The sequence below is a fragment of the Mus caroli genome, unplaced genomic scaffold (assembly GCF_978045245.1).
Source record: "Mus caroli unplaced genomic scaffold, Mus_caroli_1 scaffold_10, whole genome shotgun sequence".
Classification (NCBI taxonomy): Eukaryota; Metazoa; Chordata; class Mammalia; order Rodentia; family Muridae; genus Mus; species Mus caroli.
In genome coordinates, this window is record NW_028227265.1 from 103055414 (window position 1) to 103077023 (window position 21610).

Genomic DNA, 21610 nt, shown 5'->3' on the forward strand with positions numbered 1-21610 from the left:
GGTGGCGCCAGGGGACGCTCGCGAGCCGACACGCTGGCTGCGCACCTGGGCTTGCGGGTTTTAGGATGCCCAGGGCTGGCAGAGCGGGCTCGGGACACCAAGGCTCTGATATCGCCTTCCGAGGCGCTGGCTTCGGAGGTTGCTAGAGATTCTCCTTCGCTTCAAGTTGGAGCCGGGATCAATGCGGTGCAGCGTTCTTGTCCTGCTCGCTTCTTTTCCTGCTGCACTAGCTGAAGGAAACTTTCAAAGGTGCAGATTATGACGTCGCCAGTCAACAGTCCTACTCTGAATTGCCCTTTATACTTTTCTGAGAGCTTTGTTTGGCCTTGAGGTCCCCACAGCAACATAAAGTAATTAACAAGGAATTATTGTCCCGATTTTTAATGAACGGATTCTGAAGTCTGTGAGTGCTGAGGTCAACAGCAGTTGTTGAAAACTTAGCATTTCCTTAATAGTTCCGGCTTCCTATCTTGCTTAACACATGCCACGGTGAGCTTTTGTCTGTCATCTGCACCAACCCCCCACCCCCACCCCCTGGGGGTATAGCAGACCAGGAAGAAAACGTTTTTCCTAGCCTAAAGCCCTCACATGACCTCACCTTGCCATAGCGTTACATTGGGACAGTCATACTGGGTCTTTTCTCCGTTTTGTCCTGGGGATGGAACTAAGGGCTTTGTGGTTGTCCTCTATCCCCAATCTGCTTCTTTAGCAGGAAATTTCTAAACCGGCCACTGCAGTCATTTTGTTTGCAGGCCAGGAAGTGCCCACTTTAACTCCCGCTTTTAGTAAATGAAAAGGCTTTTCCGTACAGTAGATGGCCAGTGGTCAATGTCCGACGATTTTAGGACTCAGGAAAAGGAGAGTAAAGGAACCCCTTTGTCTTCTCCCAAAAGCCAAGGCACTGAAACTGAATTCAAAGTTCCGGGAAGCCAGATGTTTGGTGACAGCAGAAGAAAAGCAGCTGCCCCCAATCCCAGACACCCAGTGGCTGCAGAAGACAACAGACCAAGTAGTTTCAAAACAGCTTGTCTAAGGGACCCGGCAAACTCCCCATTCTGCCCTTAAAGAACCCCCTTCCACTTCCCGATTCTTAGCTACAAAACCTGAGGCTTGAAGCATGTGACTTACCTTCTCCTGGACTCTGGTTCCTGAGTGACTGGGTCCTGTGCCCTGGTCAGAGTGTGGTCCAAACTAGAGAATCTACCTCTCAGACAATAAATAAAGCCCCCTACAGCTGTTTGAGGTCATTTGGAGTCTCAGTGTTTGTTTCTCCTTACAAACAACTCTTACATATTCTTACATGTTGGTACCAGAGCCCTTTCTTTACCTCTCTCCTATCCCCAAACTCCAGCCTCTCAACTTTCTTTCCCTCCCAAGCACCGCTCTGTCCTTTATTGATCACTAAGGTGAAACAGCAAACAGGTCAGGTCCTTTACTGGAGACATCACCCAGTCTGGGAGCCACAGTTCCTAACAGCCTCATTGATATGTGAGGGGAACAGAGGTTTTAGTCTGGAGTCCTCATTTGCCGAACTGGTAAGCTTTCTTGCTCTTACCCTCTGATGAGACCTCCAGTACCCGAGAGGCTAGTCTTTGCTATTTCTGGAGCTACACCCAACTTCGGCCATTTCTCTGCTTGACAGGCATGTGATGTGGGTAAAGGGCCCGTTTGTTTGTAGCAGTGTCCTGGGAATTTGACTCAGCTTCAGGAGTCTTTTATTCTTCTCTCTGGAAACGCTTGGGAATTTAATTCCAGTGAAACTTGGGTCTCTGGAGGCCATTCCAGAGCAGGAAACTGGCCTTGGCCCATTTTTAGACCAACGAACATGGGCAATAGTGCCTCTGTTCCCAAAGGCAGTCTTGGCTTACTTAAAAAAAATTTTTTTTCCAGACAATTGGACCTCAAGTTAGATGTTGATCTGGTCCTAATATCCCCTTGACAACCAAAACTGCTGGCCTGAACTTGCCATGTTCCAATCAAACATCTTGCAAGATCTTGACAAAATACTTGCGATGGGATGACAAATGGCCAGAGGTTCCCCATTCCCTCTCTTTCCACCATAGGTTCAGGGGGTCAAACTCAGGTTGTCAGGTTTATATAGCAAGTCCCCCACCAAGCCCTTGCCCCTTGGTCTGAAAAAAGATTTAAAAAAAAAATTTCTTTCTCTTCTTCTTCTTCTTCTTCTTCTTCTTCTTCTTCTTCTTCTTCTTCTTCTTCTTCTTCTTCTTCTTCTCCTTCTCCTCCTCCTCCTCCTCCTCTTCTTCTTCCTCTCCTTCTAAGATTTATTTATTTATTTTATGTACACCATTGCTCTCTTCAGACACACCAGAAGAGAGCATCAGACTCCATTGCAGATGATTGTGAGCCACCATGTGGTTGCTGGGAATTGAACTCAGGACCTCTGGAAGAGCAGTCAGTGCTCTTAACCACTGAGCCATCTCTCTAACCCTGAAAAAGATTTTATGTGAGCTACATTTTATGGAAGGAAAAATGTACTTGATGTTTAGAAAGCTCACTTGGTTTGGAAAAAGATACTCTGATTGGAGAGAGAACATTTCCGATGGGATGGTGTCTGGAGAAGAAGTTAATGAACTATGGAAGGATATTTTGACAGAAAAAGTTACCTAACTCTTTCCTTTGAGGACAGGCTTGCTTTGGAAAGTTCCTAAACCTTCCTCTCACATTACTCATTTCCCCAGTAAGATATGATTTCTGAAGAAAGGTGATTTGACCGATTTAAAAACATCAACTAGCAGCACTAGCTGCTCTTACAGAGGACCCTGGTTTGATTCCCAGCACCCCCAGGGCAGGTCACCAACACCTGTAATTCCAGTTTCAGGAGCTTTGATGCCCTCTGCTGGCTATCACAGGCACTGCACACACATGGTGCACAGACATGTATAGGACTTGCTTTGTGCTTTAGTTCTTTCCATAGCCCAGCTAGCTCCTCCTCTTTCAGTTCTTCCCCCATTGCCGGTCTTCCCACAAATACTGCATATTCTGCACTTCCATTTCAGCTGTTTTTTTTTTTTTTTTTTTGAACTTCTGCTGTTCCTTGGCTCTCTTCTCTATGGACAGCTGAAAAGCTTCTGCACAGCATCTGATTTTTTTTTCTCTCTCTCTTTCTAGTGAACAAAGGTCTCCTAGAAAGGGATGATGGTGAGCCTCGAGGCAAACTTCTCTTTTCTGCAGTTTCAGTTCTCCCATTGGCCAGTGTGTCATCATCTTCTCTGGCGAGCATGCTGTTTTGGTGCAAAAGCAGGTGACTTACGGTGACGGTGACGGTGAATCGAGGAACCTTCTTTAATGGAACACTTACAACATCTTCCAAGATCTTAGTAGGGCAAGATCTGGAATGAAATTCCAAGCGTTTATCCTCTTCTTTGGCTCTGACTCCTTCATTCATTTATCAATTTCTAAATCAACACCAACAGGCTGACGAGATGGTGTCCCAGGCAGGAAGGGCACAGGTTTAAGAAGCCTGGGATCAAGTCCTGGTGCTTTGAGCTTGTTTCGTTACAGTTCCTCGGCTTTCTTCTTTGCAGCATTTCTGCACGCCACAAGCCTTGAGCCTGCTGTTTGGTTTGCAGTACGGGAGTCTGGGGATCTCATTCCTGAAACAGCTACTTAGTTCTTCTTGTCCCCGCTAATTCCATCAAATTCTCATCTATGCATGCTGAGGAAGATACTGAAAATCTTGGCGCACAGGCAGGCCAAGGGCAGACATATTGCGCCCTGTGCATCACCTGCAAGGCCGCCATTTCTGGAAAAGCAATTAGGAGCAAGAGTTGGAGCAGAGGATGAAGGCTAGTCAGGGTGGAGTGGGGGCAGGGCGGAGAATGAGCGGCTTCAGAAATGTTCTCTTCCAAGGAGTGACAACCTGGGAAGAAGTCAGTGAGCCATACCACCAGGGTAGCTGCCCTTCATCCCCCTATGGACGGACGAGTGACTGTAACAACATCCTGAGAACCAGGAGAAAGATAAGGAGAACAACTTCACGTCTGAACTGTGAACACACCCCCCATCTCCTGGCTGAGCAACTAAGGGATGGTTGTAATTAAACCTTTCAACCTGTCTGAAGCGGAGAAAAGAACACTTGAAGAACTGGCTTCTGCATGCATGCCCCTCACACAGCAGGTCAGAGCCTTCTGCAAAAGAACCACGGATAGATGCCATCTGAGCAATAAGAAGGAAGAGGTGACCCTGTTATCATCAAGATCTTCGAGGACCAAGATCTCCATCAGATCCAACAGATAAAGAGTCATTTGGACCACTCCATCCAGCGTAAAAGGAGGACAGATGCTTCAGTGGACAGATGCGTCTAGTGGTCGCTGGGCTCCTCACTGACTGGCCTGTCCAATATAACCTGCTGGCTTCAGTTATATTAAAAATGGCCTTTCTGACTTAGATGATGTTGGTAAGTTGCCATATACTGTAAAAAAGCTCACTCTGGAGATGGGGTTGACCCACACACCTCAGATAAAAACATGTCTGCCTCCAAGTTTCTTCACAGACTAAGTGGTTTTTTTTTTTGTGTGTGTGTGTTGTAGTTCCCTATAGAACTTAGACCCAGCTTTCCTTTAATAAGATGATGTCACACTTCTCTATGGTTTGTAATGTATAGTTTAAAGTTTATTTGGGTACTAATTCAAAGAATGTTATTAATTTTTCTATGCATGGGTGTTTTGTCTGTATGAATGTCTATGTGAGGCAGTCGGATGGATCCTCCAGAGATTGACTTACAGACAGTTGTGAGCCGTGTGTGCTGGTCATCGAACCTGGTTCTCTGGAAGAGCAGTGTTATTAACCACGAAGGCATCTCTCCAGCGCAAAAGAATGTTATCTGTCAGGGCTCTAAAGTTTTCAAGAGATAAATTACTTTAACTGATCAAATACCAGTTTTATGGGAGTTTAAAATAAGACAATTGAGAATAAGACAGTTTGGATTTACACTGTCTACACTCTAAGAGTGATTGTTGATATACTCACATGGCAGGACATCTCCAGACTCAGGAATTACCCTTTCTCTTGGATGGGTCACAGACCACATCAGAGTAAGTTGCATGCTAACCTCAATGCAGGAAAAGGGTGCATGGGAAATGAGACTTGCTAGAGTCTGTTCCTATTCCCAGTTGTGTGGGCGGGACCAGTGAAACTTCCTCCTTGTCTACAGGGAAGATGAATTGCCTGTTTCACATGACAGGGGGGTGGATTCTCTTGCACAGTGGAGGCTCTTGGAGTCTGTACCCACATTCTAAATGACTCAAGGGACAGATAAGCAAATGACAATTAGTCGGCACTCCCAAACTGACATATGATGATGGTGTGAACAGAGGAACCTTGTATCAAAGCCTGGCTTGGGACTGGCATGCTGGTTCAGTTGGTCGTGCCTTTATCCTCCAGTCTTGTATGTTCACAGTGTGTGTGTATGTGCGCGTGTGTGCGCCATAGTGCATGTGTGGCGGTCAGAAGACAACTTTGTGGAGTCACTTCTCCCCTTCCACCTTTACATTGGTGCCAGGGTTTGGCCTTATGTCACCAGGCTAACACAGCAAGTACCCTTACCCACTGAGCCATCCTGCCAGCCTCTTTTGCTTTTCTTTCTTTCTTTCTTTCTTTCTTTCTTTCTTTCTTTCTTTCTTCCTTCCTTCCTTCCTTCCTTCCTTCCTTCCTTCCTTCCTTCCTTCCTTCCTCCCTCCCTCTCTTTCTTCCTTCCTTCCTCCCTTCCTTCCTTCCTTTCTTCTTCCTTCCTTCCTTCCTTCCTTCCTTCCTTCCTTCCTTTCTTCTTCCTTCCTTTCTTTCTTTCTTTCTTTCTTTCTTTCTTCCTTCCTTTCTTTCTTCCTTTCCTTTCCTTTCCTTTCCTTTCCTTTCCTTTCCTTTCCTTTCCTTTCCTTTCCTTTCCTTTCCTTTCCTTCCTTCCTTCCTTCCTTCCTTCTTTCTTCCTAGTAAACTAGATGGAAAATGTTTGAGCTTATAACATTCACATACATACGTATATACACTCAGGTGCACACACTGGTTATTTCACATGCAGCCTTTCAGGAATGTAGATGGTGATCAGAAATTTGGTATGTTTATTTTGGACACTGCAAGCATTATTTTTTGAAGCCCATGAATGAGTGACATGGTGGTGTTCATCTTGTCCTTGTAGATTGCTGTTAGTGTGTCCATTCTTCCTCCCTGTAACAAAACCCCTGAGATCATCAACCTAAGGGGTTTACTCTGACTTATAGTTTCTGTTCCTGGTCACTGGCTTTGTGGCTTTGGGATTGTTCTAGGCTAGGATAGCATGGGGAAAGTGTGGTGGGTGAGTCGTCAAGGTGTTGGCCTGTCTCTTTCAAGGCCATGTCTCCAACAACCTAACTTCCTTTGACTAGGCTTCGCCAATGAAGTTTCCACCATTTTCTGATAATACCACAGGTTGAAGGCCAGGCCTTTAACCTACCATCCTTTGGAGGACACTCAAGGTCAAACAGGAACAGACAGGGTAAGAGTGTAGTGCTGTTCCCAGCAGCCTCCATCTCCCCACCTCTAGGGTGTTGTCTGGTTGGATCACTTATTGCACTGTGTACTCGTGCGCATACCCCTCCTAAGAGGGGGCCAGCCTCTTCTTGCACAACCAGAGCTCATCTTAAAAATGAGTGACCAGCTGAACCACAAAGGACAAGGCAATCCTTACAGCCTTTGCTTCCATTCTTTGACATCACAAACAGTGGAAGTTGCTAAGGAAAGCTTTTTATCTGATTTAGGTATTTCTTTCTGTAAGCTCTGAAAGAGAGAGTAGATGAACATTTGATCTCAGACCAAGAGTTGGGTGAACATTGCTGACAATCTGGATGCCTGAGGACAGGTGTTTTATGCTAAGTGTGCTGAGACCCTGGGTTCCCTCCCAGCACTGCAAAAAACGCTACTCTTAATTACAAAGGGGCTTTCTCTGACTGTGTCATTCTTCCCATATTTTGCCAGAAAACCCTTGATGGGTGTGTTCTAAGAACAAACAGATGTTCGCACGGGACTGTAACTTTTCTTGAAGTTACGTGTGGAAAAGTATCACGGTAAAAATGATAAAAGATCACTAAAGATCCAGAGATTAACTCTGTGATACATTTTTTACAGCCTTGTTGGGGTATAGCTTACACACAAGAAGCTGCCCATAAACTGTGTCATTTCAGTTGTGGCATGTGACTGTCTGTGGAACAGCACCATGATCAAGATAAGAAAACAAACATGGTGCCTGAAGTTCTTCAAGCCCTCTCTCAGTCTCCCCATCCCCCACCAGTTCCCTCTGTGGCAGCTCTGTTTTCCTCCCAGATACACACAGATTTTCTTACATCATCCTTGGTTTGTATTTTTATTTTCTAGAGTTTTATAGAAATGGATGTATACAGTGTGCACTCTTTTCTTGCATGAGTGTGTCTTCCTCTGATCTACAATAATCATTTTGAGAGACATCCATGTTCTGTCTGTGGACAGCACTGCTGGGTGGAATTTCATCTAGGGTTAGAGGCTGTTACCATGATGCCCATTTAGTCCATTGATTTTATTCAGGGAAGATCAGATGGACAAGGGAAAAATATCTAGAAAGCAGGCATATCCAGGGTCTATAATGTAGTTTGAAGATGGTCAGAAACAATATCCCTTTAGCCTGAAATGTTTTGCTAATTGGCCTGGACACTTGCAGTTTGGCTTGGCCTTTGACATTTCTGGTCATCCTGACTTCCAACTCTGAATTTATGGGGATGTTAGAAAAATGGGTGGTGGTAGGCATTAAATATAGGGCCTTACCCCAGTGAATACTGATACCCATGAGGTGTCGATTAGGATACCAACTAGGATCTTTGGATGTTGGGTAGAAATGAACAAATCCTATCTAAAACTTAAATTTGTTTTCCTCTTTCCATGAAAGACATCACTGTTCATTCAACCATTTACGGTCCATTCATCCTTCATTTTATTTTATTATGTTTTTTTTTTTCCTGTGGTGCTGGAGTTTGAACCCAGAGCTACATGGATGGCAAACACTCTGCCTGCCATTGAGCCACATCCCAAATCTATCAGCTTCTCTCCTGCTCTGCTCTGTCTAGTTAGTCACAGAGTTATAATTACGTTCTATTCTATTTAGCCCATGGCTTTGTCACTTGGATTATTGTAATCACCTGCACTAACAGAGTTCTTGGATCCACTTATCTTTCAGTCCGCACTTCCTAAATACTGCGCCTCATGCTGTTTTCTGTAGGGCCTGTAATCCAACTTGGGGCTTTGCATATGCTAGGCATATGCTTTCCCATTTAGCTACACCCCCAGACCAGACACTTAACTAAACTTTCTTGTTTGTTTTTTCTTTTTCGAGACAGGGTTTCTCTGTGTAGCCCTTGCTGTCCTGGAACTCACTCTGTAGACCAGGCTGGAGCTCAACTAATCTTTTATTTATTTATTTATTTATTTATTTATTTAAGCTTAGTGTCAAGATTAAAAAAATGATTTTATTTATTTTATGTATATGAGCACACTGTAGTTGTCCTCAGAAACACTGAAAGAGGTCATCAGACCCCATTACAGATGTTTATAAGCCACCATGTGGTTGCCGGGAATTGAACTCAGGACCTCTGGAAGAGCAGTCAGGGCTCTTAACCACTGAGCCATCTCTCCAGCCCCTTAACTAATCTTTGACTGTATGTTTTTTTTTTTTTTTTTTTTTACTTAAACATGCAGTAATAGATTCTCCATGCCAACAACTCCAAACCTCTTATCTCATCATATAGACTTTTTCATGCGATCCCTTACCTACACCCTCAGCTTTCTCAATATATTGGGTATGCGTAACGTGTGCATGTGCATGTGATACTAACTCTTATTTGTCTTCCATGGCTCTCCCTAACATTCCTCTGTGCCCAGAGCATCTTAGGTGTACTTGAGAGTTTTCAGCAGAATCATCTGATTCTAAATTCAATGCTTTCACCTGTACACTTCTAGCTTGGGAGCAAGTCCCAGTATCGGGATAGAAATCTGGTCTAATTCAAGCGACATTCATTGAAACAAGCACTAGCTTTAAGCCACAATTTGACTCTGACACCAGACCGAACCTGGAAACTATTGATGGCCTGCTGTTGTGTCAGTTATACTGCTTGCTGGAAAAAGTTAAAGCCAGTGCTAACAGCTACATATTCCCATCAATGACCTCTGAGTTATCACATACGCCAACTGCCCAGGTGAAACCAGATCACTTTCATCTGACTTAGGTGCTCTGCCAATGCTGCACACAGTCTTGTGCTCATTGCAGTTAAAACTATAGCTATACAAAACACAGCCCCTGGTATAACAGATTTGACCATGCCCAGAATTGGGGGAAAAAAGAAGTGGTTCCCTGATCCCTGGGAAACTTTCTCCATGAAAATTTCTAAGAACAACATGGGTGCTACACCCCTCACTTCCTACTCGTAGCAAAAATCCCATTCTAGACTCTGAGGGAGGTTGTGTTTAGAGTCTGAGTCCTTCTCTATCCATTGATCATTGGATAAAATTTCCAGGCTACTTCAGAACTGTCTGGTGATTCCTATACAATGGTATTGTGTAGGAAAAGAGACTGTAGGTTCTGAGACACGTCACAAAAGCACATTAAGAATGAAGGGCCCCTCGTACTTGCGTCTAGGCTTTGACTTTTTAACCCCCCCAAGTTTATGTGTCTAGAAGTGGGGGCCTTTGGGAAGTGAATGGATCCTGTAAGCTCCGATACAATCAATGGCTCAGCCAGATGTTAACAGCCACATGCTCCCAGCAGTGAGCACAAGTCACCACATACTCCAACTGGGTTCATAGATGCATGGGTTTTCGAGGAGGGACTGTGCTACAAGCACTAGTTGCTTCCAGACCACCGTGATGAGCTGAGAAGGTACTTGCTCCCCTGCCAGAAAGCTTTGTGTTCTTAGAGGCTCAGAATCCATGGAATGGAAACCTCTTGAGACCGTGAGTCCAAACAAAGAACTCAGTCTTCCTTCTGAACTGATCATCTCAGGTGTTTCTGTAATGGCAACGGAAAACTTATGAACACACCTGCAACGATGCTATGGCAGAGTTCTTCAGCCACCACACTGTTGGGTGGCTTAGGTTGGGTACTTCTTATTCTCCCCTCCCCGAATCCTGACAAGTATGGAGGAGGAAGCTATCTATCTTGTGCAGTGTAAGATGTGATCAGTAGCTCTGGTGTCTATCCCTAGGGGCCCAGTAGCACTCTGCCTCACCCAGGTGTGACAACAAACACGTCCCAGGTGTTGCCAAATGTCCATCCCTCCCTGTCTCCTCGTGTATTGTCACAAAAAAGTCCCAGTTAAGAAACAACGTGATGGGGCTTTAAAAGTGAGGCACTAAGAACTGGAAGGCAGTCTCTTGCAGGTTTCCCAAGTGTGGTGTGCTGTAACGTGCTGTACTGATGTGGCTGTGTCATAAGGGTTGAGAAGGGTTGTGATGTAGGCATGCGCTCACAGAAGGCACGTGTTAGCTTTCCACCACTGTGATAAAAACACCTTAGACACAGAACCCACAAGAGTTATGGCAGGGCAGTGGTGGCACATGCCTTTAATCCCAGCACATGGGAGGCAGAGGCAAGTGGATTTCTGAGTTTGAGGCCAGTCTGGTCTACAGAGTGAGTTCTAGGACAACAGGGGCTATACAGAGAAACCTTGTCTCAAAAACAAGCAAACAAACAAAGAATAAGGATTTTGTTGGTTCATGGTGTCAGAAGTTTCAGTCTATGGTTTCTAGGATGCATTGCTTTTGGTCTGGTAGGTACAGTATGTCCTGGCGGGATGTGTGATAGGAGGACATCATTGTACCTCATGCTGGCTGGGAAGGAGACAGAGAGGAGAGAGGAGAGGAAGAGACCAGAGCTCTAGGACCCACTCTAAGAGTACTTTTCTAGTGACCTAATTCTACAAAGCCCCATGCCCTAAAGGTTTCCCCACTTCCCATAACCCCACAAGCTGGTGACGGGCTTTTGGGGCGTGTTGAAGATCCAAATCCACAGAGTTCATGAGGAAGTCTTGAGGAAGATGGCTTATTGGGAGGGTGGCTTTGTATAGAACCCACAAGAACAGAACCCAGTCTATGGTAGTGGTTCTCAACCCATGGGTCTCGACCCCTGGCGGGGGATGTGGGTGGGTAAACCAAAAATATTTACATTACAATTCACAACAGTGGCAAAATTACAGTTATGAAGTAGAAGCAAAATAATTTTATAGTTGGGGCTCACTATAACACGAGGAACTGTATTAAAGGGTCTCAGCATCAGATTGAGAACCACTGGACGAGGGGATGGGCGAGATGGAACGTTAGTGCAAGGTAGGACTAACGTATCTCAGCCAGTCCTACTGAACAAAATTCCAAAGAGAGGAATCACTTGTTCCTGGGGGAAGATCAAGCTTGGGGAGAGGCTGGGCTGTAAATCCTGGGAGGGAAGACTTTAATGCACTTCGAAATCAGGCCTGAAATACCCATAATGTTTGTCAGTTGGCATTTCAGTGTTCTTGAGTCAGCGCACAGGGCGTGGGGAATGAAGTATGGCAGGTATTTGATTTAAAAAGCCGGCACAGATTTAATGTCCTGATAAAACGTATTAAATCTTTTAAGGTTTTAATGAATCTAGTATGTGTTTCATAAATCAAGAACTCCGGCTAAACCGTCTCCAGGTTTAATAAGAGCAAACTAGGAAATTGCTCTAAGCAGAAGCAAAATGCATTTGTATCACACTGAAAAGTAATAGATTTTTTAAGCTGAGGGGGTCTTTCTGGGCCTTTTAAACTGTTTGCTTATTACATTGCTCCAACTCCTTCAAATATTAAACCACAGGCAAGCATGTGCTTAACCATATCAAGATGTGGACCGGTACAAAGGTAAATAGTATTTGTAAGAGGGAAGAAAACAAGGCTGGCATTTTCGTTAATGTCTTAACCCTCAGTCAAGGGCCATCTTGATTTCTGAACTTAAACCTGGCTTTGTGCATCCTAGATTAAGGTGAAGGTTAAAATAGCTCTGCCCCTACCTTTTCTGTTCTTGGGGTGGCAGCCAAGGACTTGTTCATGTTACTAAACCAGTGCCCAACTACTGCTCCCGGCTTCCAGCGTCAGAAATCTTTATTAATGGTCTTAAGCCTTCTTTCTCCACTCAGATTGCTTCTACATCCTTACCCCCTCTTAACACATTGCAGACTGACATGGTGAATATGCCAAGTCAGCCTTGAGATTTCCAGCTGTCTGGGGGTGGTTGTCAAGGGTGATGGACCCAGATGCAGCTGTCTAGAGCAAGCCTTCCGACCTCCATCCCCTAGACAACGATGTTTGTTTATCTCTATTCCTCTTCCTTCTTCTGGTCTGATGGCTGAAGCTCCAGGGTGGGTGGGAACTGCCTTAGGGGACTTAGGTGTCACAGATGGGTATCTCCAGCAGGGCAAGCCAGTGCCCCACCACCCGGTTTCCTTTGTGGATGGTGAGGATCTGGGTGAGATGGTAGTTGGGGGAGTTGGGGGGAGGTGGTGTTGAAGGAATGAAGAGTGGGGGGGTAGGGCTTGAACATTCCTCTGCACAAAAGCTGGCAAGGCTTGTGAGCTCTGCAGGGGAGGGAGCAGGCTCCATAAAGCTCAGTGTGGAGAAGCCTGTCCAACCTCATTAGCTGTCACGGGCAACAATACTGATCTGGCAATAAAAGGCGATTCCAAACCTGTTGGTCATTAATCACCCGCCTGACAGTTTCAAATGGAAGTGGAAAAACTTCACCCCCCTCCTTCCCTGACCCCCCTCCCATGGCCCACTGGAGTTTAGAGTTACCTCTGAGTAGATGTGTGGGTTCCCTGTGGCACCCTGGTCTCTTCTCCTGTGGTGATTTTTCAGGTCCCTTCTCAGTGTAGAGAGGACGGTTGGAGCCTGGCAGCCTGGCAGTGAGGCTGTGTGTGGGAAAGTTGAAAAGAGCTGGCCTCCAGAGACTGCCTTGTGCCCTGTGGGACACAGGGCTTGGCCTTGGCAGCCGTGAGGTCTGGGTTTGTCTCATCTCTCTAGGCCACCTTTCCACACCCTCCCCTGGTTCCCTGGCACATCATCTCCTCCTCCCCAGTCACAGAATGCCAGCATGCGCACATTGGTGTCCCTTTCTTTGCTCCTACCCTCTGCTCCTGAATAGACAGAGTTTGTTCTCAGGAAAACATTTTGTCTCCGTCTTTCTGTTGAATCCTTCCCATTCCCAGAGGCCCTTTTGTTCCCATCCTTCCTAGTAGGGGCATATGGTGAGGAGTGATATCTGGTGTGTAAGAAGGAAAGTGGAGGTGATGGAGGTGTGTAAGAGCCCCTTAGCTCTGTCCCTCTGGGTTATATGCACAGAGGAGGAGAGCAGAGAGCCGAGAATCCCCCCAGGTCACCTAGGAGACCAGACTATTCTTAAAGTCGCTTGACAATGCTTCAGAGCACCTGGGCCAAGTTGCCACTTGAAGGGAGGACATTGGACTTCTGCTAAGTAGCATAGCAGAGGCAAGAGACCAGTGAGGATTAGCCAAGGCGTTCTAAGCAGTGGCCTCATACAACTACCAAGCTCTGGATCTGTCAGCGGGCATTGGCAAGTAAGATGACCGCTGTTGCCAGGGAGAAGAGAGGTTGCAACACAGTTTCCAGTGGCTGGAAATAGCCCTCCACTCTTTCACACCTTCCTGTGTCCCGGAGGTTCACACTGACCTGGGCCTTGGCTGTGTCAGCTCCCTTCCCAAACAGACTTCTTGCTATTCCTCAGAGCTTAGGAAGACGATAGTAACTTCTGATCGCAGTCGATCCATAGAACATCCTCTGGCAAGAATTAAACTGGAGAGGAAGGCAAGGCAGACTATAGTAGTTAGGCCCATTTCCCAGTACCTTGAACATTTTCATTTCTCTAATTGTCCCTTGTTTTCTCTAATCCTGTGGTCATTCTTAACCCCAGGTACACATCACAATCACTTTGGGGGGACTTTGAAAATATACTAATGCCTGGGCCATATTTCCAGTCGCACACGCATGCATGCATGCATACATACATACATACATACTTACTTCAATCCTCTTTTGTCCCTCACCTCTCCTGCTTTCCCTCTCTCTCATGCTAATGATCACCTCACCTGAAATATCTCTTTTTCTTTGCCTGTTAACTCACTGATGCCATCACCTACAGCTTGTTTCTCTTTACATAAGAGAAGAAACAAAATGCGTGGTTGTTACTGGGGGAGTTAACACACGTATACACCTTAGAGAGATCGACTTATTATTTTTAATAATGTCTGTGTGTGGCAGGTCTGTGAGTGGGATTGTGTGCATGAGGGCCAATGGCTGCAGAGACCTGAGGTGTCAAATCCCTTTGGAGCTGGAGATGCTGATAGCAGGGAGCTATCTCTTGGGAGTACTGGGATTAGAACTCAAGTCCCCTGAAAGAGTGATCTGGGCTCTTAATTTCTGAGCCACCTCTCCAGCCCCATATATTCCTTCTCCCCCGCCTCCATGTGTTTTTACTTTAAGGCTTGGTTTGAAATGGTGTAGGTTCTACAAAGCTGAGAGGGGAAAGAAGCTGTAAGCAAGCCAGGACTACTGCATAGAGGAAGGGGCTGAGGTTGAGCACTGTGGGTTGAGAGGTGGAGTTAGGATAAGGAGACATGTGGCCTCCCTTCCCCCAGCCTGGAGCCTGCCTGCTCTAGGGTGGAGCTATCGGCTCATTCGTCCTGCCACGCCCACTGCTGGAACCTGACTCTGCTGCCTGGAGGCACACACGTGTTCGTCCTGCTACTGGACCCTGAGTTACTCGGCGGGAAATTGGGTTCCCTCCTCCTCCCTTTATAAACTGAGTGTTTGGAAATATTAAATTGAGTCTTGATCAGAATCTGTTTGTCTTGACTCCATTGTTTCTTCCGCCCTATCTAGTTACCTCTCTTTGCAGGGAACTGCCATTCTCAGTGAACCGTTCGTGTTGTGGACCGCGGGCGGGCCGCAACAGTTGGCGCCAGAACTGGGACCTGAAGGATGGCAGAGAGATGCTAAGAGAAACGATTGCTGTGTGGAGCTCCACAAGAAAGGAAAGAATCTTCGTATCGAAGGAGGAGCATCGGAGCAACGGACAGGTACACATGCTAGCGCTAGCCCAAAAAAAAAATTTCAGTTTTGAAAGTGTTGCGGGGATGCAGTAGGATACGAAGCAAGTTTGAAGCAGTGCTAACCCAACACTGGTTCTACTTGGGTCAGCAGTTCGTAAATCGGAACTAGATACGGAGACAGGCGGTGTGCCGCAGTTTTTTTTAGAAAAAACTGCTTAGGTGGAGGAAAGAAGGGTTCAAAATCATGATTAGGCCGTTGTGTTTAGTTTTCAGGAGTTGCTTAAGGATAAAGGAAATTAATACAGGCGGATTGCCCCAGTTATAAAAACTGCATCATGAGGGAGGAAATTGTCTCAAATAGCAGGAGTACTCTGCCCCATTTTGTGTCTTGTTTATGTCTGGTGCACCAATCTGTTCTCGTGTTCAATTCATGTATGTTCGTGTCCAGTCTGTATGAATGAATGTTCTATGTTTTATGTTGGATAATAAAAATGGTATAAAAAACTTTATCTGCAAGGCCGAGAGCTGCCACGTGTTTCAGCCAAAAACCAGACACGTGGCAGGAGGGCCCCTGATGGAAAAAATGTTCATTTTAAGAAAAAGCAGCGAGTACACAGCCTCTTAGTTTCAAATCTGATAAATGGTTCATAATTAATGTGTTTGACAATGGTAAAGTGCTTTTTTATTCTATGATTGTAGCTACAAAGATTAATATTCTCTGATTGGTCTAAAATTAACTGCTTCATTTGGTTCTTTATTAAAAATGTGCTCTGCATGTTTTCGCATTCAGCTCATAAGTTGTTGGTTAAAATTAATAATTGTTACATTGCTACAGATGGTTAATGTTAAATTTGATAACTCAAGTTTAGAGTCCTTCCGACACGTGGCCTAAGGCAGCCCTAGAGGCTGAGTCTCTTAAGATATTTCTAGTTTAGATAATAATTAATGTGGTTCCTATCCTAAATAGTAAAATTTAAGATAAGATATAAAGCAATGCCTCTTTATTAAAGCGTTAAAGCTTGCTTTAATAGGTATTCATAGGTATTAATTGATATCCAAACTTCGTAATATGATAGTAATGCTTCTAATATTGATTTTAACAGTGATAAATTGTTTTAAACATAGGTTTTGCTTTCCCAAAGTTGTAGGTATTATCCTAACCTTGCACAAAAACTTAAAAATTATGGTTAAAACTGCCATTGTTCCATTGACTGCAGCTTGCAGTTTGATTGCAAATTTAAGATTAATGCTCAAATTAAAAAGTATTTTACCTTTGAGTCAATACAGGGCTCTGAGCAGTCCCAGAGCGGCTTGTGGCCTTTTCTTTTGTTTTGCAAACAATGCCTAAAAAGGTTTTTCCCTGTGTTCAAGAAAATTTCTTTTTAACAGTGTTACAGATCTATTCAAATGTTTAAAATAATGCTTAAATTCAAAGATTTTTGCTTCTAGTAAACTGGTAATCACTAGAAAATTTTGCCTCTATGTATGGCTAATATAGCTTTACATTATGTAAGAAAAATGTTTATTGTTTCTGCTTCTTTACGAGAAGCCAAAAGTTTTAATCTTTCAGTATATATTGTTTCCTAAGTGGAAAGTATTTTATTAACTAATGCTTCTCAAGGGAAGTTTACCTTAAATCCTTGCTCTCACCCAAAAGATTCAGAGACAGTATCCTTTTGTTATTTGGTGTTTTGGTTTGCTGCAAGGGGTTTTTGCAGGAAATAAAGAAAGCTTTTATAATTGTTGTTAATTGGTAATTAAAAATTAGTTGTGCCCAAGACAATTCTTTGGCCAGAAAAAACATTATTGTAAAGTCATTTTTCTCATCCTCCCAGCCAATCGTTAGCCCACGTGGGCCCAACTAGCTGCTGTGGAGCGGAGTCTTAAGACACACAGTTGCCCCTATTCCAGCACAAATAATCTAGTTGTGTGCTGTAGATGGTGTTTTAAAATGCTGAACAATCAAACCTTAATTTATATATTGATAGTCAATGCTATATCTCTGGGCTCATAATTACCTAAAATTGTTCGTCCCTCAGATACTATTAATTCTCAAATTTACAATTGCTTATACATATTTTTAGTTAATAAATAAATAAATTATGCACGTGTGACTCTTAATAACTTTTCTAGCCTTCTAGTTACAACCGTTCCTTAAGAAAAATAATTGAAAGTGCAATTAGTCACTGCCCCTTTACAGCCAAATATTTAAAATGTTTTGTCCAAAAAGTTATTAATTCAAAAGGTTAGATATTGTAAAATTTTAAACTTTAACCTCTTAAAAGACAAAAGAGAGAAATTGTATCCCCATATATACTATTTAGTGCATTTCCATGCACACTATTTAAAACATACCTTTATTTTCAAAATTTGAAATTAATATGTCAAATTTAATAAATGCCTTTTAGTATCTTAAAAGGATCTACTTATTGGCTTATAAATTGATCCTAAAACAGCTACCTTATTAGAAAAGGGAAAAACAGGTTCTCTCCACAGAACTCTACAGAAGCATATTAGTAATTCGTGTGCTGAGCTGACAGGTAAGTTAACTCAGTGTCCTGATTAAAAGGACTAAAAGATTAAATTCATGTTTTAGATCCATCCTTGCTTGTCATTTTTCCAGTTTAAACTAGCTTCTAGCCTTTTAACTTTATGGCAATAGTACATCAGAGACTGTATATTCAAACTTAGTAAAATTAGTTATTTAATAGAGTCATAATGATTTTTCACTCTTCTTCAGTGTGACCAGCCATTCTAACTCAATCTTAGACTGGTCTAATATTCAGTTCAATTATTAGAGATTCCTATATTCTAAATTACCTAGCAAAGTTAATTCAGAGCAAAGGCTCATCTTGCCTTTACCTTATTTGTCCTAAACTTTTTGCAAACTGACATTAAAGGTCAGTCTGCAGCGGAACGTCACTGGCACCCAGTTACTTCTAATTCTTATGCATTGGCAAAATGGAAGGACCCCTTGACTAATAAATGGAAGGGTCCAGATCCAGTCCTAATTTGGGGAAGAGGGTCGGTTTGTGTTTTTTCACGAGATGAAGATGAAGCACGGTGGCTACCAGAGAGATTAATTCGTCAGGTAAACACAGATTCTGTCTCTCCTCGTAAGTATTCACCTTGAGGACTAAAATTTCCTCTTGAGCTGGGAGTGGAAGCTCTCAAAAAACACTGTTTCCTCTGAGCCAATTCCCCTACAAAAGGCCGGAGACAAACTTTAGCTTTACAATTTGCATCTAAATAAAGTACCTTGACTTCTCCAAACAGAAAATTTACATTACTACACTCTAACTGTTTAGTATTCTTCCTTCTCTCAAGCAGGTCAATCTACATTCTCCGGTTCTCCGCCCCGCCCCTAAGAGCAAACAGGTGGTTCTGCTAATCTCAGCATGTGGCCTTTCAGTCTAAGATAAGATTTAGATTTACCAGGAGAGCTAGGGAAGTAGAAATTTCATATATATTTACAAAGATTAGTTCTTATTTTGATAGATATAGGCTTAGTCCCTTAACTGGCCTCTGGCTTTTCACCCTTGCTGTTACTGCAAGGTGTCCTTAGTTCCTCAGGCTACTGGGAATAACAGAGATGAAGAGAAAAGACTTTTAGCTCCTAGTTTAACCAAAATTAACGGTGTTAATAGTGACATAATTCTTGTCTAGGCCTTGCTAAATCTGAGGTTGACAAGTCTCACATAGAGGCCTCGCAATAACTCAGAATTGCGATACTAATTCATAATCATATGAATACGGTATGGGTACCGCTTGGCGCAGGAGATCACTGCGGAGGGAAGGTCCAGCTTGACCGTTTCTGAGTTCCCTGTGCGACACACCTGATTTAAAAAGAGGTTGGTATCTGACTCCAGATAAAAACTAAAAATACTTACGGCTCTGCCTCCCCTCCCCAAAAGATACCAAGAGCCACAGATGTGAGTTGTTACTCACGGGAGGAATCAGGTTAATGTCCACCCAAGTCAAGGTTAAGGCCCACTCATCTACGGATGAGAAAATCATTTGATCACCTCTGTTAAGCATTGCCTATTTAAACTTAATTAACAGGGGGGAGAGAGATTGGAGACCTTGCTGTCGTAAGAGCAGGCCCTTCACTGCCTCCCACCCAAAAAATAAAAAAGCCAATTGGCCTTGTACTAGGAGCCAGCCAGTCTTAATCGCTTCTCACTGTTTCCCCTGCCTGTCACCCAAAATTGTGGTTAATTATCAGTTCAGTGTTATTCTAAAATTGTTTAGCTAAACTCAGCCAGGGTTCCAACGCCCTACTTAAAAGGCAAACAGGTAGCTACCTATTCAGCACTAATTAGCATTATAAAGTCAGAGCCTACAGTCTCAGCCAGATACAGTTTACCATTAGAATAGTTAAGAAATCCCACGGAAATAGGTTTTTTCTTTAGCCCTAGGAACTTAGGCAGAACTATTGAACATAGATAACCTTTCTGCCACAGGCCACCCCTTTTTTATTTTTATTTTTGTTATCTAATGGGGGGAAATGTGGCCTCCCTTCCCCCAGCCTGGAGCCTGCCTGCTCTAGGGTGGAGCTATCGGCTCATTCGTCCTGCCACGCCCACTGCTGGAACCTGACTCTGCTGCCTGGAGGCACACACGTGTTCGTCCTGCTACTGGACCCTGAGTTACTCGGCGGGAAATTGGGTTCCCTCCTCCTCCCTTTATAAACTGAGTGTTTGGAAATATTAAATTGAGTCTTGATCAGAATCTGTTTGTCTTGACTCCATTGTTTCTTCCGCCCTATCTAGTTACCTCTCTTTGCAGGGAACTGCCATTCTCAGTGAACCGTTCGTGTTGTGGACCGCGGGCGGGCCGCAACAGAGACAAAACCAGGCAAGGGTGCCACAGCCATGAAACAGCAATAGTAAGTGAGCAGGCGCTGGAACATTTGGGTGTGTGCTAGAATACAGAATAATTGATGAGATAGAGGCTAGCTTATGTCCTTTTCTCCTCCTCAACCCTGAACCAGTTCCTCTTGGGTACCCACCGTGGCACTGTGCATCTCTCTAGCCAAGTGTTGTAGTCAATCCAGGAGACACCTCGGTGCTCGAAGCCAGTGGCTTGTCTCTTAATCAGCAGCGTAAAAATGGAAAAGCAGCGGTTGTACACTGTGTTACTCAATTCAACACAACGCAAGTCAATCTGATTTAATCCAATCCAGTCTGATTCGGCATAAATTTACCAAGTGCCAGTTCCAGGTGGTTGTGAGTCTACTAAGCGAAGGAAGATCCCAGCCCTTCTGAGCATAGGTTCTTACTGGGAGTCCCAGGCAATGGTAACACAGTGGCTAAGAGACAAACTATGTCGTGTCTGTGAGCACAGAGGTGAGGGCGTGGGTGAGTGCCTGTGTCCTACTTAATGGAATGCATGAAGTAAGAAGGAGCCGTTCCTGGAGGTAATAAACAGGAGGTCAGACTAGGTCTCGCTGAGAGGAAAGACTTGAAGGAAATACAGGCATTGTTAAGTGGCTACTCAAGAGACGTTTCCCCGAGTGAAGGCCTCAAGTCTGAGCATGCCTAACATGTCTAAGGAACAGCAAGGAGACCATGGGGGCTGGCAGCCAAGCCAATGAAGGAGACCACAGTGGGAGAAATTACAGGAGGGACAGGGTGTGGGGTCAGGTGTGGCCTCAGAAGCCACTTTGGTAACTTTGGCCTTCACTTGAGGTTTCTAACCAGTGAGTGGTATGATCTAACTTGTGGTATTCAACGATCTCTTTGGCTGTTAAACTGGGGATAAGTTTAGGGGAGGGGGGGTTGTAGGTATAGAAGAAGAACAGGACAAGAAGCTGATTTCTTTCTTTCTTTCTTTCTTTCTTTCTTTCTTTCTTTCTTTCTTTCTTTCTTTCTTTTTTTTCAAACATTCAGAACTTAGGCAACCCAATGAAATCTGACTTTTGGAGAAGTCCCTCCCTCCCTCCCTCCCTCCCTCCCTCCCTCCCTCCCTCCCTCCCTCCCTCCCTCCCTCCCTCCCTCTCTCTCTCTTTCTTTCTTTCTTTCTTTCTTTCTTCTTTAAGGTGTGGTTTTACTTTGTAACTCAGGCTTACCTGGAGCTCATTGGGTAGCACAGGCTTGCCTGGAACTCTTGGGAATGCTCCTGCCTCAGCCTCCTCAGTACCGATGTTACAGATGTGAAGTCCATGTTCGTCAGTGCTTCACTCTAAGATACCTATCACTTATATTTTTAAAGGTTTATGATATGGGCATATGTGTGTGTGGACACCTCTGTGACCGTATCTGCACTGTGTATATGCAGGTAACCAGTAGAGTCTGGGAGAGGGTGTTGAATCCCATGTACCTGGAGTGACAGGCAGTTGTAAGCTGCCTGACACACAGTGCCTGTAACCACCAAGCCCCGCTCTCGGGCCCTTCATTTAGATTTTTTGGGCCTGACTAGATAAATCTCCATGTCCAGGGTTGGTTTCAGCAGGTCCTCTCCTTTGCTACACTTTGGGCCTGACATGTTCCCTTAAGGTCCACATGTTGAGGGCTTGGGGTG

General features: G+C 44.3%; 1 protein-coding gene across 2 annotated transcripts in view; it reads right to left on the bottom strand.

Moving 5' to 3' along the window:
• Erlin2 (ER lipid raft associated 2) overlaps positions 1 to 20368 on the bottom strand; it is a 35815-nt gene extending 15447 nt beyond the window's left edge. The window contains exons 1-4 of one of the 2 annotated variants that reach the window (XM_085844048.1): positions 20100 to 20368; positions 13710 to 13832; positions 12816 to 12931; positions 46 to 240 (exon numbers count right to left, since the gene is read on the bottom strand). The gene's annotated coding sequence lies outside the window, so the exon portion shown is untranslated. The remainder of the gene's footprint in view (positions 1 to 45; positions 241 to 12815; positions 12932 to 13709; positions 13833 to 20099) is intronic. The other variant, XM_029480444.2, reaches the window with a different exon arrangement.
• Between the last annotated feature and the right edge of the window lie 1242 nt (positions 20369 to 21610).